General features: G+C 36.3%; 2 pseudogenes; both read right to left on the bottom strand.

Moving 5' to 3' along the window:
* Window positions 1–10,393: 10,393 nt before the first annotated feature.
* Window positions 10,394–10,946, bottom strand: LOC137763549 (MBT domain-containing protein 1 pseudogene; annotated as a pseudogene).
* Window positions 10,947–11,445: 499 nt separating this feature from the next.
* On the bottom strand, window positions 11,446–12,027 carry LOC137763548 (MBT domain-containing protein 1 pseudogene; annotated as a pseudogene).
* Window positions 12,028–15,550: the final 3,523 nt, after the last annotated feature.

The raw sequence follows: 15,550 nt of genomic DNA, 5'->3' as shown, positions 1-15,550 counted from the left end.
AGAAGCCTGCATAATGAACAACTATATGAGGTGGGATAAAATAAATAAAATTTTTATTTTGTTTTGTTTCTTGTCAATTGAAAGCTACTTAGATGCCAACGTGGAGTACAAGATTTCCTCTTGCCTCTGAATATAAAAATAGGCATCTCAGGGCTTCCCTGGTGGCGCAGTGGTTGAGAGTCTGCCTGCCAATGCGGGGGACACGGGTTCGAGCCCTGGTCTGGGAAGATCCCACATGCCACGGAGCGACTGGGCCCGTGAGCCACAACTACTGAGCCTGCGCGTCTGGAGCCTGTGCTCCGCAACAAGAGAGGCCACGATGGTGAGAGGCCCGCGCACCGCGATGAAGAGTGGCCCCCGCTTGCCGCAACTGGAGAAGGCCCTCGCGCGGAAACGAAGACCCAACACAGCCAAAAAATAAATAAATAAATAAATAAATAAATTAAAAAAAAAAAAAAAAAAAAAAGTGACATTTAAAAAAAAAAAAAAAAATAGGCATCTCAGAAGCCTGTATTTTTATGTTAAGATTTGTGCATATGATGACTCTATATGAGAATAATGAAATAGTGTACAATTAAGGTGATTTTTGTGGCTGACATCCTTCCCACCCTAAATGACCTACCTCAGCCAGTACGGCAATTCTATTCCCCTTGGCAGTGATTTGCATACAAACGTAACCTGGCAAGTGAGTTGTGAGCAAAAGTTTTATAAAGAGTTTCAGTTTTCCTTCGAGAACATAGAAAGAGATAGTCCATTTCTTTGCCTGGATATTTTCATATCTTAATATTTCATCTGAATCTACTAAAGTCTTCTTGCAGCCATGAGCATAAAATTAAACTGCACATGGTGGAAGAGAGAGGTGAAAAGAACCTTGTGTCTTTGAGAACATCATCGGACCAATGTGCCTAACGGTCCTGGACTAGTTGTACATTATTGTGACATTAGATAATAGATGTTCTCTTATTCGGTCAATTTGAGTCATGTATTCAGCTAAGCCATCTCAACTGATACAATAAATCACCTTATATTTAATACACAGATTATAGTTCTTGAAAGATGATGTATTGTATAAGCATACTTACTTTCAATGTAAATGGCAAAAGTCAATTCACAATTTGTGGGACAATAAAATTAGTTTAGTTAATTGAAAAGACAAGACATTTCAGGCTATGGTAGTGTTTCAAATTATACATAAATCTGAAAGTGGACAATTCAGTGAACTTTGTTTCAGGAAGATTTGAAAATGCAATCCTATATGTAAAATCTGGGAGGGAGGATTTCTTGATGGAAGGATTATTATAAAGGTACTACGTTATACCAATGTTTTAAAAATAGAGCCATTCTCTTTGACCACTGTTACGTCAAAATACTCTTTAAAATACTATTGAGACACGGATTAGTTTTGTCAATTTTTTAGATGATTTTACTGTTGCAATTTAAAATTAATACAATTTTTGTATTAATTTTGAATAGTTCTTAAAATTTATTGAATTTTAAAATTTTAAAACAGTGCTTATGAATATTACATATCAATATTTAATCTGAACAACAGCTCTACAATGATGCTAAAGAAATGATATTATGACTGATATTATATAGATAAAAAAATTAATGCAGAAAGAAATTTAAATAATTGTACTGATAGGTGGATGTCCCATGTCTTAAACCAGCTTATTGGTGATGATCTATTCCAAAGCTTGATAAACTTCAGTGATACACTCAGCAGTTTTTAATGATTCTCACTAAAACATTCTTTTCAAGATAAATCTTTCTATTAAACACAATATTCTGTCCTCTGCTTCCCTGTCCTCTTTTCAGGTTTAGATTAATTTTGAGAGAGAATCGTGAGGGTGGGTTAGATAGTAATCCAGTATAACCTATTTAGAATGGCACAGGTTTTGATTGCGGTAAATAAATTGTCTTTAAAAGCTCTATACTATTGTTAGCAACAAAATCACAGATATATAGAAGAGTAGAATGTTGCTTCTATATTCAGAAACCAGTCATCTTGAGGGATTAAACCATGATGAACTTTAGTGCCAACCAATTTGGGATTTTACTTAATATCATCTTACTATAAAGGATAGAATACAGTTTTATGAGTGTGCCTTTGCATATCTCAACATAGAGCCTCTCAGTAGTACTTTCATTTGTTTGAATCACATAAAATTGTCAGTATCTGACCATTTGTAGCCTACAAAATGACAATTTCATCTGGTTCAACCTAGCACATTTGGACCTCTATTTCTGTTAAAAAAAACATCAGAGAAGAAAGAGAATAAATTAGTTTATCAGCTTAATCTACACTCATAACACTTTAAAAAATAATAATTCTTGTGTATGTAGAGCCTTATTTAATTTGGCATGTTTGGTTTAGACACTTTTTGTTAATGGAAGACTCATAACATGGAATCATAACTTTAAGTACCAAAAGCTTGCTCAAGCACTTTCTTCCGTGTGGATGACAAGGTCTCTATGAGAATGTCACATCAACAATTTTTTTTGAAATTTAAGGTACAATATTAGCATCACATTTTAAGACTGCAGATATTAACTTTATGTTATAATGTCAGAAAATCCATAAATGGCATCTTTTCTAATTAAATGGCTCACTGGAAAAGAACCCAGGGAAATAACAAAACTAAATTCAGGAAAAAACATTTTAATTAAAATCCAGGTACAGTATTAAAATTTTCTTTGATTTTGAAGGTGGAGACCTTGTCCTATTCATCAATATGTTCCTACTCTTCTCTCAGCACCTGGACTTTGTATATAATATGCACTTCATAGAGTTCTTATATTACGTTTTGTATAAAAACGTGATTATGCTCTTAGTGATTCATGGTAAATGGAACTCAGGGAGGGAAAAAGCCTAGATAACAGACAAATATTTTAACAGTATATTTGATACTTTATAAATCATAAACTTATACCTGTTTACTTTTTATAACAATGAGATCCTTTTTTATAATGCTTATGTTTTTCTAGGACTTTGATTTACACTATTTCATTTAGTTTTATTTTAAGGTTTTACTCGCACTTAATTCATAACTATACCAGAATCAGTTATAAGAACGCATTCCAAAATTCTGCATAGAAAAAAAACTACTAAAAAATTTTCCTTTACTGTTCATAAATTTAAGCACAAAAGTTGAAAATATTGTATATGATATAGTTTTCTTACTTATATATGCAACATTGAAGATATTTCAAATTTTAAATATTTTAAATAACAACTTTATTAAGATTAGTTCACCTACCTTAAAATTCATCCTTTTAATGTATACAATTCAATGGTTTTTAGTATATTCACAGAGTTGTGTGGCCATTACTACTATCTAATTTCAGAACATTTTCATCATCTCCAAAAGAAACCCTGTACCCATTAGTAGTCTAGGACTACAATTATTTTTAAAAGAAATAACAAACTGCACATACTTTTCCCTGAAAATAGTACTAACACAAAAACTTAGATAATTTTCACTTCCTAATAGAAAGCAGTTAGTGAAAGTGGCAGTTTTTCCTTTGGTATGCGTCTACACCAATTGTACTTAGCAGTTTTGACTTCATGCTTGGGAGAAGACGTCCAAGGGATAATATTACAAATATAATTTTTTCTGTATATTTTTATACAATTTGGACTTGCAGTGTCAATCTCCTTAAATGTCTTCCTCCCATGTGTTCAGTGAATGTGGTAATTGAATGCATTAGTGGTCCTAATTCTTCACCCTTCCTCTACCCAGGGATTTTGCCTTATAACTTTGTAGTGCCCTCTCACTCAGCTCTTGAATAGCCATGTTGTTTGCTTTGGCCAACATGATTTTACCAGATGCAAAACAAGCAGAGGAATGAAGTGGGCTTGAACTTTGGGGATATTTTCTCTTGTCATCTGCCATTGCCATAAAAAAAAAAAGTAAGTCTAGGCTAACCCATTGTTCCTAGGAGAAGATGAGACATGTCAATCAAAGGCAATCCACAGACACCTGAGTGAGCCAGCTGACCTGCAGATATATGAGCAAGTCAAGCCAAGGTCAGCCTAGATTGGTCAATAGCCAACTGATGCCACCTGTGAAAAAGCTCAGCCAAGATCAGCAGTCTTCTAACCCAACCACCTCAGAGATGTGAACAATGGATACTTATTGCTGTATATGCCACTGAGCTTCTGCAGCTGCTTGTTGTGGAGTACTATGGCAATGGCAGGTAACTGAAGCAGTCAGTAACTAATAAGAAACACAAAGAATATGACATCACTTAAAAATTCAATAATTTCCCAAGCTATGGACACCTGTATTTGGATAGAATTTTCTTAAATCACCATGTCAAATCCTTTCTTGATATATCTACAGTAGTAGTGAACTCTGCTCCTAGCACAGATGCAGTGAGCTGGTTAGAGAGGGGGATGAAGGAATTCCCTTAGTAGTTGGTTTAAGAGGACAAAATTTTTCCACTCAGTCAGGTAAATAGGATCAAGTGAGAGTATTATCATTTGGAGCTGAAAAACATTTTACACAGAAAGTAATCATCACAGAATCAATGAAGAATCTGAATAAATGAATACTGGCATGCTTATTACTTTAAAAGATATCCAACCAAACATGCAGACTGCTTCAGATAGTTTGAATGCATTGACTAAATTTTGGGTGCTCCAATTCCAGCCACATGGGATGAAACAGAGTATTCATAGTGCTAGCAGTTGCCAGGGTTTGGGTTTTGAGGAATCAGACCATGGACATACCTCAGGCAACCAGAGGCAGAAAATCTAAGAGGTCGTTTGACTCATAAGTTCTTTAGAGCATAGAGCCTCAAGCTGGGGACACAAGATCAGTCAAGAAGTCCAAAAAATTGCAAGAATGAAAATAGGAGCCTAACGTAAGCATTATGGGCTAAGGAGACTTGGAACCAAAGAACAGCATGGTCTGGAGTGAAACAGGATACGTTGGGCTATTGGCACAAAGAGGACTGAAAATTACATGGCTTTCCTTCCCACAGCTCTAAGTACTTGATATATGCTGGTTTAAAACTGCAGTCATGCCAGACTGTTTCTTCAAGTGGCATATTCCAGCATCAGTAATTTGTACCTGTGCATATAAATATGAGCATTTGGAAGGCCATAATTCCCACACTTCTAGATTGGTCTAATACATATTTTAGAACCATCCTGGCCTGAAGAAATGAAGAATAAAGGTAAGAAATATTACCCTGAATATGGGCATACTTCTGGAAACTATCTGCCATAGGAATCTGAAGAATATTAGACTGAACTACCCATGTAAATGTTAAAAGACCATGGAATTTCTAGCACTTGTGGGCAGCACATCTTTAAAAATAGGCTGGAGTGGAAAGATTGCTGGTTGAGAGAGGAAGCAGCTGACCGGAGACCAGGAAGAGCGGAAGTAATGATGACAGCGGCAGACAGGACGGACTCCGTGGGCCAGAGGAATGGAGGGAAACTTGAGAACAACCTAAACGCTCTTCTCTGAACCAAAAACTAAAAGGTTAAAACAAAGCAGCTGTAGAGTATGTGTATAGAGCACAAACAAAATAAATCCAAACTAGAAATAAATTAGACATGATCTGGTCAATCCGAACAAAAGCAATGCTCAAACTTACCCTAGAAGAAAAGCTTCTTCCTCCAAAGAAAAGAAAGTGAGGTTTTCCAGGTCGAAATCGTGACACTGGATCATCCCATTAATTCTGATTTTGGTTAAATACTAAACACAGGTTTCTGCTTCCGCTCACAAACAAAGGGCCACTGAAATGATGGATAACCAGAGAAAGAGAAACAGCAAAAGAGAACAAACCTTCCGAAGTGCTGGAAGTTGGGAAAGGGCAACCATCGGACATTCTAAGGATACCTGTAACACTATGCAGAATGACTGAATAGTTGGAGAATGAACTGGAGAAACCGAAACACTAGTTGTAAGAGTCATCCCAGGCAAGCCTCAGAAAAGCCGATGTGTAAAACAGCAGCATGTCAGAGATTCTTTATTTTCTCAGGTTTCTGATGGATCACATATTGCACAGATTATCTGTTTTAAAATGAAAATTCCTTACCACGAATGAAGACAAAATGTCCTTCATTTCATACCTTGAAACTTCTCTGGGAGCTCTAGCTTGGACTCCAGGTCCATGTGTGGATTTAAATCCCTCAGGCGATTCTGAAGGACAGTGTTGGTTATGCATTGCTGCCTTCGTGATCAGTTGCAGGTGCTTACCACCAGCCTCCCAGCTTGAAGTAAACTAATTAGTGATTTACTGAGTAGTATGTGAGTTTAGGTGAGGTCACGGGCTAAATATTTTTATTAACAAGTTGCTTGATGTTGTTTATAGTTTTTAAAAAACATTTAATTACGTAGTTTAAAATAGCTTGTGTTTAAAGATTTTTCGTAAGAAAACATTATGGCTTTGCAGAGCTGGCTACAAACATTCTGATTTTCATTCTAACTTAATTACATATATAATTGTATATATAAATATTGTAAATATTTTATATTACATAATACATTATATAAATATATACTGTATTTAGATAATATATCTATAACACAGTGCAGTTGGCTATATAATATATAACACAATATATAAATAGATAGATAGATAGATATACCGTAGTTAGAGATCACTATATCAGATTTTCTGGAGAACAGTTTGGTGATATATAGCTACACAGGCTATATTGTGCTTTTTTCTGTTTTGTTTTTTTTGGGTTTTTTTTTTTTTTATGCTTCACAGATGTTGCACTTCTTACAGATTGAAGGTTTGTGGCAACCCTGCATCTATCAAGTCAATCAGCACTATCTTCCCACAGCATTTGCTCACTTCATGTCTCTGTGTCACATTTTGGTAATTCTCACAATATTTTAAATATTTTATTATTTTTGTATTTGTTATGGTGGTCCTAGAATCTTTGCAGTTACTACTACTGTGACTCACTGAAGGCTCAGGAGATGGTTAGCATTTTTTAGCCATAAAGTATTTTTTAATTAAGGATGTACATTTTTTAGACATAATACTATTGCACACTTAGTAGACTACAGTATAGTGTAAACATGACTTTTATATGCACTGGGAAACCAAAAAATTTGTGTGAATTGCTTTTTGCCATATCTGCTTTATTGCAATGGTCTGGATCAGAAACTGCAGTATTTCTGGCATATTTTTATATCTATAACTATTTCATGTGTGAATCAAACACTTTATCAATTTACCAAAAACCAAAATGTTAACTCTATAGAGATAGTGACCTAAATATCCAAAAATATATGAATAATGAAACTTACCTTGACGTTTGTCAAATAAAAATTAAAAGAATAAATTCAGTTGAAAAATTTATATTTTAAAAAAGTTCTAAAAATAAGCTTCCATATTAATGAATTATTATAAAATATATAGTATAATAATACAAATATTGATGGAATTGGGCATCCATAGGATAATAAATTGATAACAGCTTTAGTTTTATTCATACACAGCAGAGAGAGGGATGAGTTTAAATACCTCCCTCTTCCCTGCCTGCCCCCCAAACACAGACACACACACACACACACACACACACTCTATATTAACAAGAAAAAATAAAGACAGATCCAAGGTGAGCAATCCATTTTGAACCACAAAGGAAAAATTGGATGATTAAATTGAACAATTGGCACTATGGCTGGGACATAAAATTTCTATGCATTGTTCTTTTCTATTCATTATCAGTGGACTTAAAAGAGTTCCCCAAATGAACAGAACTTCAAATTGCATTTAGATATTAGAAACTCATTACCCTCTAATTGTTCACAAGCTTCCAACAAGGAAAGCTGTTTGCAGTGGTGTTACTGATGTATATTTCATAGTTGGGTGGGAAATTCTAAAATAGCCAATGCCTCATTTTGCTTGGAATTGGAAGCTCATAGAACATATCTGCATATGAACAATTCAAAGAACTAATCATCAGAACTTACTGAGACCAAGTTATATGCTTCGTGCTTTTTCTGGTTCCCTAAACAGCCCCCTGTTTTGTGTTAGCCCCAACAAACCAACTGGGTTTTGTGCCCGAGTTATGAAATTCCAGATTTGGGTTTAATTCACTGAAACGTCAAAGGTCTTTCAATCTTTGCTTTGAAAGTCTTATAGAATTTAAGTTTTATTGAAAGATTCCTCAACATGTAAGATTTGAGAAGTATGAGAGTGCTACCTTCTACAGTGGATCTCTCTCAACAGTGTCGGTTTATTAGGACTGTGTTGCTCTATTTTAAGCATGGATCTGAATCACTTGGAGCGCTGGTTAAAACCCAGATTGCTGGCCCAGATCCTGTGAGTTTCTAACTCAGCATACCTGGGGTGGGGCTTTGTAAAATTTGCATTTGTAACACGTTTCAGGTGTGTTACGCAATTTATGCAGGGACAAAACTTTGAGAACCGCTGGTTTAGGGGGTGTGTCCATTAATTTATCACCTGAAACTACATATATTTGACACATGAAAATTAACTTGTGCTGATTTTAACTATGTTTATGTCCCCAAAGAATCTCCAAAGAGACATATGGCCCTATATACTCTAACACAATAGAAAAATAAATTTTATTTCTAGTAGCAAGTTTAAGTTGTTAATCCTTCTTGCAGAAAATGAAATAAACCTGTGAACATTACCAATGCTATTGTACCCAAACTAGGACAATATTTTTGATTAGTAAATTGCTAGTTTTTAGCTTTCTATGCATTGTAAACTTCAAACAAAAATCTTACTTAAAGTGGTCTCCTGGGGCTTTCCATTGACATCTTTTAAAGTGATTTATTGGCTGAAGGACTGCAGAGGTTAATCATTTTGATTAATTTCTAATTAGCTCTACCTGTATTTCAGAGGAAATAATCAATATTACCATTTGAAAAGGCCAGGATAAATTCCAGCAGCACTTTTAGAACATATGCAGTTAATTTCTGACAATTCAGTTTATGGGCCTCGCTGGAAAAAGCTAGACTTCTCTTATTCAGTCACAACTTATTAGAAAGTTTTTTGGAAAAGATAGAAAATGTAAAAAATAAATAAATAATAAAAATAAAAATAGAAAATGTAAATCTTTCTTCATTTACCTTTATCTTCTTTTAATTTTTTGGAGGAGAATGTTTAAAATCACCGAAGTTAGTAATTATTGTTAAAATTATTACTGGATACAATAAAAGACAATCCCTATCACGTGCTAAATTTTAAGAAAATCAAGAATTTCACATGCAGATTAGGTTTTTAACAAATTTGGGAACTTAAAGTAGAGCTGGAATAGTTTTGAAATCTGAAATTAATTTACCTTTAAACAGCTTTTGATTCTCCTGGCATTTCAGAATATCTATTTTGAGATGTTGTTATAACAAGTATTACCGCAGAGACTAAGGGAAATGCCAGAAAACAACAGAATCACTTTCTGGGGGGAGGGAATGTATTTTTTAGCAAGAAAAATAAAATCAACTTAGGACAACATTTTTTTCTCCAGCTCTTCAGCATGGAGAATGAAATCCCGTGAATAATATCTTGTCAATCATTCCAGTTAAATATTTTAGCGTTAGGGAAATTTTCATTTTTCAAAATATAACATTTAAATATGTATAATGTACAACAGTGCATACTGTTTTCCAGTTTTAAACAGAACTCCAAATAAAAATCAGAGAATAACAATATTTCTGTAAAATTTTAAAGCATGCTGCAGTAAATGCTAACAAACTCAGAATTAATTATGCCTTCTATAATTAGGTGATGAACTAACCATGGTATTCCTTCACATTTCTATAAGAAAGAGTACTAAAGATATGACTGGAATAACTTCTGAAACCTCCAAATATTCAGCCTGTATTGAAAACCTGCATTTGTATCTGCAGTTCCTATACATTGACAACTCTACCCTTCTCTGATCATATCCTTTAATCCAGTTACTGTTACTTTAATTTTACCAAAAAGTTAGAATTTCAGTTCTTGTTAACTATGCATATAAATTGTAGCTCAGAAAATACTACAAAATTCTTCAAAAACATAGAACTTAGAACATAATTGGCCACCTTTATACACTGAACCTTCTGCCATGTTGACTAATATAGTTTCTCCACACACTTGACAAATATGGAACTGATATATCCTCTATGTTTTGCAGTTTCCCAGTAGAAAAGTGCAGTGGTACAGTTGGGCTGGTTATAAATTTGTTCTGTGTAAAATTCCCCTCCCAATGTTTCTGAGCAGCTGATGGATCTTGTTAAATGTAGAAGCTGAGAGAGCTTTACTGGTCGGATATGCCTGGGATCAAAATTACAATTCTCTCCATACAGCAACTCATCAGATGCAATGTAACTTTTTTCTCATATCCTTTGCATTGCTGGGATTGGGACTTCTGCTTCCTGTTTTGATGAATCTGTCTGTGCCTTTCTCAAGGCTGTAGCTGATATCCAGTTAGTTGATATCACCTTATAGTTTAGAGGTCAGGGTCTCACCTTCTACCCACTGGTCATAATTGTCTTCCCATCCATACAAATGTATCCTCAAGAGACGATGACTAATTGCTATTAAACTGTGACTATACATACTAAACACGGCTTCATAAAATCTGCCCCTTCTAATATTATTCCCATGTGATATCTGTGACTTGGAACTTCTGTTTTAAAATAGTTTTAATGATTCTGTGATGGCCCTGGTTTCTCTAAAGTGTTCAAAACATTCAAAAGGAAGTTTTGTATAACTTCTGAGTGGAATGAGTTCAGTTATGTTAATATCATAGAATCCAAAAGAGAAAACAGAAGGGTAGGATGCATGGTAACAAAACCAGTCAGACTATTAATCCCAATCATAAGGCATCATCAGCCAGCACCTTTCTAATGCTTGCAATACATACCATAGAAAGATGTAAAGGACTTTATATTTTCCAATATCATTCATTCTTTGAACCATTCCCCACTTTGCTCTACTTCCTCTATCTGAGCAAATCAGTAATACATCAAAACGTCTATCCTATTTTTTATAACATTGTGTGTTTCAAATTGATAACCTATACCTCAATATCAATCAAAATGATGATTTAATGGGTCATACATGAGGTCCCTGTATTATCTTCACTTTATTTTTGCATGGGTATGCCTCTTTCTCCAGTTACCCTTTCCACCATTGCTACTTATGTTTGACGTAAATGCCTTGTCAATCACTTCTACTCCCATTCAAAAACTGAGTCCTTTATACTTTCTGAAACTCCTTTTGAAAACTCAGGCATAAGCCTTTGGAACCATTAAATCATTCCACTAGAAAAGCTTGCCAATTTGTTTACTTATGTCAAAGAGTTGTGGGACAGACAGGATATTCCCCCACCATCAGCACATCAACCAATGAGGTGAACGTCAAAACCATATATACTGTATCAGAAGTCCAGGCTTCAACTGATTTCCAATGATTTATATCTATATAAGACATTCAAATTTGCAAATATCATCATTACAGAAGTCCAGAAGACTGGGGAAGATAGGCTGAAGTCCACATGAGAACATGGATTCTCACATTTTCTGAGCTATTTCCACAGTGGGTCCTATGGGTGCATATTTAAATCCAGTAAGACATTTCATAAAGCTACTGCTAAAGATGTTGTTATCTCAGCAAAACGTCCATGGAGACTGATGCCACTTTAGTCTTCACTTGACTCTGCAACGTGGCATGATACTGAGCACATGCTGCTAGTTTAGCAACTAAGTCTATTTCTGAGGAGCTCTTGCTTTCTTTGACAGATACTCACCTGTTTTCTGAAGTCTGTCCAAAACTCTTGAAGTTCGATGAATATATTCTAGAACATAAAACACTGCAAGAATACTTTGTTTTAGAGTAAAAAAAAAAACAAAAACATCTTGCACACCAACTATTCCACACACTGTGCCAGTAGCTTTGACAGATTTATCATCTGGTCAATTAATGTTTTATAATTGAGAGGTTAAAAGGTAAAGAAGCAACTTCTTCCTCACCCTCATCAGCGCTTGAGCAGCTTGAGCAGGCCCTCACCACAGCTACCATACAAATTTCAAACATCCTAAGTGAATCTCTTCTTTTGCTTTCAGATCTTCTCAGTCACTTGTCAAAAGATTGCAGAGGAGACGGCTGCTTTGGGTGAACTTAGATAACTTTTAATATCTCTTATGACTACGCCTTCATGTTTTCCATAGAGCTTCATGGGTAGAGATTGTCCATGACCCCATAGACCCTGAGCCCTCTCTCTCCACTCAGGGAGCAGACTTCTCTCTCCAGGACTACGTGACCCCAGCAGATCTCTGCTGGACCCGTCTCCATCTCTTAATTTTTCAAGACAATTTAATCACATACATATGCTATTTATATTAGAAAGTCATTGTATTAGTTATCTATGGATACAGAACAATTTATCCTGAAACTTAGCTTAAACAAACATTTATTAGCTGACACACTTTCTGCAGGTCAGGAATTTAGAAGCAGCTTAGCTACGTGTCTCTGATGGTGGGGCTCTTATAAGCCACTCCTTTGCCTGCTGACAGCTGACCTCAGTTCCTCATTGGCTTTTGGACAGTGGCCTCAGGTCCTTGCCACACAGACTTCTCTCTAGGGTTCCTATGACATGGTAGAAGTGAGCCAAGAGAAAAGGGCAAGAGAGAAGGCATGGCCAAGATGGAAACTGTAGTGTCTTTCATAACAGATCTCAGAAGTGACGAACTATCAATTCTGCTGAGTCCTATTTACCACTCAAAGTTAGCCCAATACAACATGGGGACAAATTACACAAGGACCTGGCTGTCAGGAGGTGGAAATCATTGGGGGGCATCTTGGAAGCTGGCTATCACATAATTTAAACATAAGTTTGTGATATTAATATGTCAAAGTTGTTAGATATAATTCTCCAGATATTCTAGGAGGATAGAAATTTCAAATACATCATAAACAAAAAAGGGGGAAATCAATAATTGATCGAATTTGAGGAGGAAAAATAAGAAATATAAACCTAGAAGATACAGAGATTTTGCATCTATGGATAGAATTGTGATGACATGAAAACATCAAGAAAGTTGACATGGAAGGAAATTAATGAATTTTGTTCTGAGAATGTTAAGTGTCAGGTGACAAGAAGGTATTCAAGTATTATATATAGTTGATATTTGGAGATTTGATACTGTCCCTCCAGGGAGAATTCAGAGATAAGAATGAAGGTCTGGGCATTATGGGCTTTACAGTGGAGGGAATAAAATCTAGAAAGAGAGGTGGTAGCTAAATAATTAGGGAAAAGAAAAAAATATCAGCAGAAAAGAAAAGGAAAGAAAAGGAAAACCTTTCATGCGTAAAAGAGAAAACGAGAAATCATTACATTTTAGTTCACGTAATCATCGGAAGAAAGAAATTTCCAAGAACAGGTTTGCAAACATCAAGGACACACTCACATCCCCAAATAAGAACACTGTCTCTTCTCAGGGTAAGATGTCACGATCTAAGTACTACTCACCTCTGGCATCCTGGGTCCCCACAATATTATTAACTAAGATTAATCTTTATGAGCCTTTTACTCCCAGTTTTAAAAGAAAATAATTTTTACAAACTTTTAGAGCAGCAAGTAACAAAGGAAACTAGCTCACGTAGCGTTTACCTTCTGTCAGCACGTCACTGCCTTCAGCTGTAAAACTGATTGACAAGATTCCAAATGGAAAAAGGTATGGAAGGCTGAATAGAGAGGGAAACATTTGACTGTGGATTCAACATATGAGAGGAGAAAATATCTGAATAAGCATACTTCTGCTTAATATTTATTGAAAAAAGCTAAGATGCTAACAACATGTTGATTTAAATGTCTTGTGTCTTTTCGTGCTATACTACAAAGGGCTGCTATTTATTTTGCCATTTTCTACACAAAGTCATCTTGCAGAGGCAGGGAGTGAAATTGGCTCTCCTTTTGGCTATACCAGTTAGTAGTGGGTGTCTTTAAGCACCCCTTTTTCCTAAGGCCCAGACCCTCAGGAGACTTAAACCTTCTCGGAGAAGTGAGGGGCTCCACTGAAAATAAGGGACAAGGGGCCTGAGCAATCCCCTCCTCCTGGGCTGGGGAAGGGACAATTGAGCATTTAAGTCATTCAATATCAAGCTGAGCAGATGTCTCAGAAGTCTTAGATTTACTTACCCAAAACACAGCCTTATGAACATGAATGAAGAGAAGTAAGGAGAGTGAATAACAGAGACAGGATGATGAAGGTAAAGGATTACTGCAACAGCTATGTTGGTGGAAGAGCCAGGGCAGTATGTGACACAACAGCTGGGGACCCAGAGGCCCTAGAGAGAATGGAAAGAGGATGGCAATTATAAAAACCCCAGGCATTTTCACTCCCCACAGACCAGGATGCAAGGGCGCTATAATTCCAGCCCTCCATTTACTATTATTTTTTCTTCTGTAAGGGAGGAAAAGAATCTTCCCCTACCTTTCTATATTCTTCTGGCTGGTCTAAGAATTAAATTGACATGAGACAGATTCACAGGAGAAAAATCAAACAAAAGCTCAATGACACGTACACATGGGAGAGACCCAGGAAAACTGAGTAACTTGCCAAGATGGCCAAAATTCTCAGCTGAAACACCATCTTCTGCTAAAGACAAAAGAGGATGTTGGCCAGAGTGGTTTGAGACTTCAAAGGGGAGAAAGGCAACTCACATGGAGATGGAAAAGCAAATGTTGGGAAAACGAATATTTGCTCAGCCATTCAGAGACAGTGGGACACAGAAAGGACTCTGATCTCTAGGCTCCCCTGAGTTTTCCCCATCACACCTATAGCCCATATTCTTTGCAGATATCTCTGGTGACAGCTCTATTCCAAGATCAGTTCTTTTATCTAAATTCTTTAGGCAGTTATGGGGAGGTAACAAGAAAAACTTCCTGAGTCTTCTGCTTGTTAAAAATAATCATCCTAAATTAATCCTCATGCTAAAGAGACACATTTTGGGAAGGCAAGTTTTGCTCCCCTACTCTTTTCTTTTTTTTAATAAATTTATTTATTTATTTATTTATTTTTGGCTGTGTTGGGTCTTTGTTTCTGTGCAAGGGCTTTCTCTAGTTGCGGCGAGCGGGGGCCACTCTTCATTGCGGTGCGCGGGCCTCTCACTGTCGCGGCCTCTCTTGGTGCGGAGCACAGGCTCCAGACGCGCAGGCTCAGTAATTGTGGCTCATGGGCCTAGTTGCTCCACAGCATGTGGGATCTTCCCAGACCGGGGCACGAACCCGTGTCCCCTGCATCGGCAGGCGGATTCTCAACCACTGCACCACCAGGGAAGCCCACTCCCCTACTCTTCAAAGTGATGCAGCTCTAGCAATGGCTGGTCATAAAATCAGCCGCAGTATACTACACCAATTATGAATATAGCCTTTGAGGTTAGACAAATAGAAGTTAAAATCCTGACTCATGTTCTTCTTTGCAGCACGGCTGGGGTAGCTTCTTGACCCTCTAAATCTCAGTTTCTTCAACTGTAGTATATAAGGTTAAACTTACATATTGTGGAATTGTTGTGAAGTTAAATAATTGCCATTTACTGAATAATTTCCAAGTGCTTC

Source organism: Eschrichtius robustus, chromosome 4, assembly GCF_028021215.1.
Source record: "Eschrichtius robustus isolate mEscRob2 chromosome 4, mEscRob2.pri, whole genome shotgun sequence".
NCBI lineage: Eukaryota > Metazoa > Chordata > Mammalia > Artiodactyla > Eschrichtiidae > Eschrichtius > Eschrichtius robustus.
This window is presented reverse-complemented; position numbering and strand designations above follow the sequence as displayed.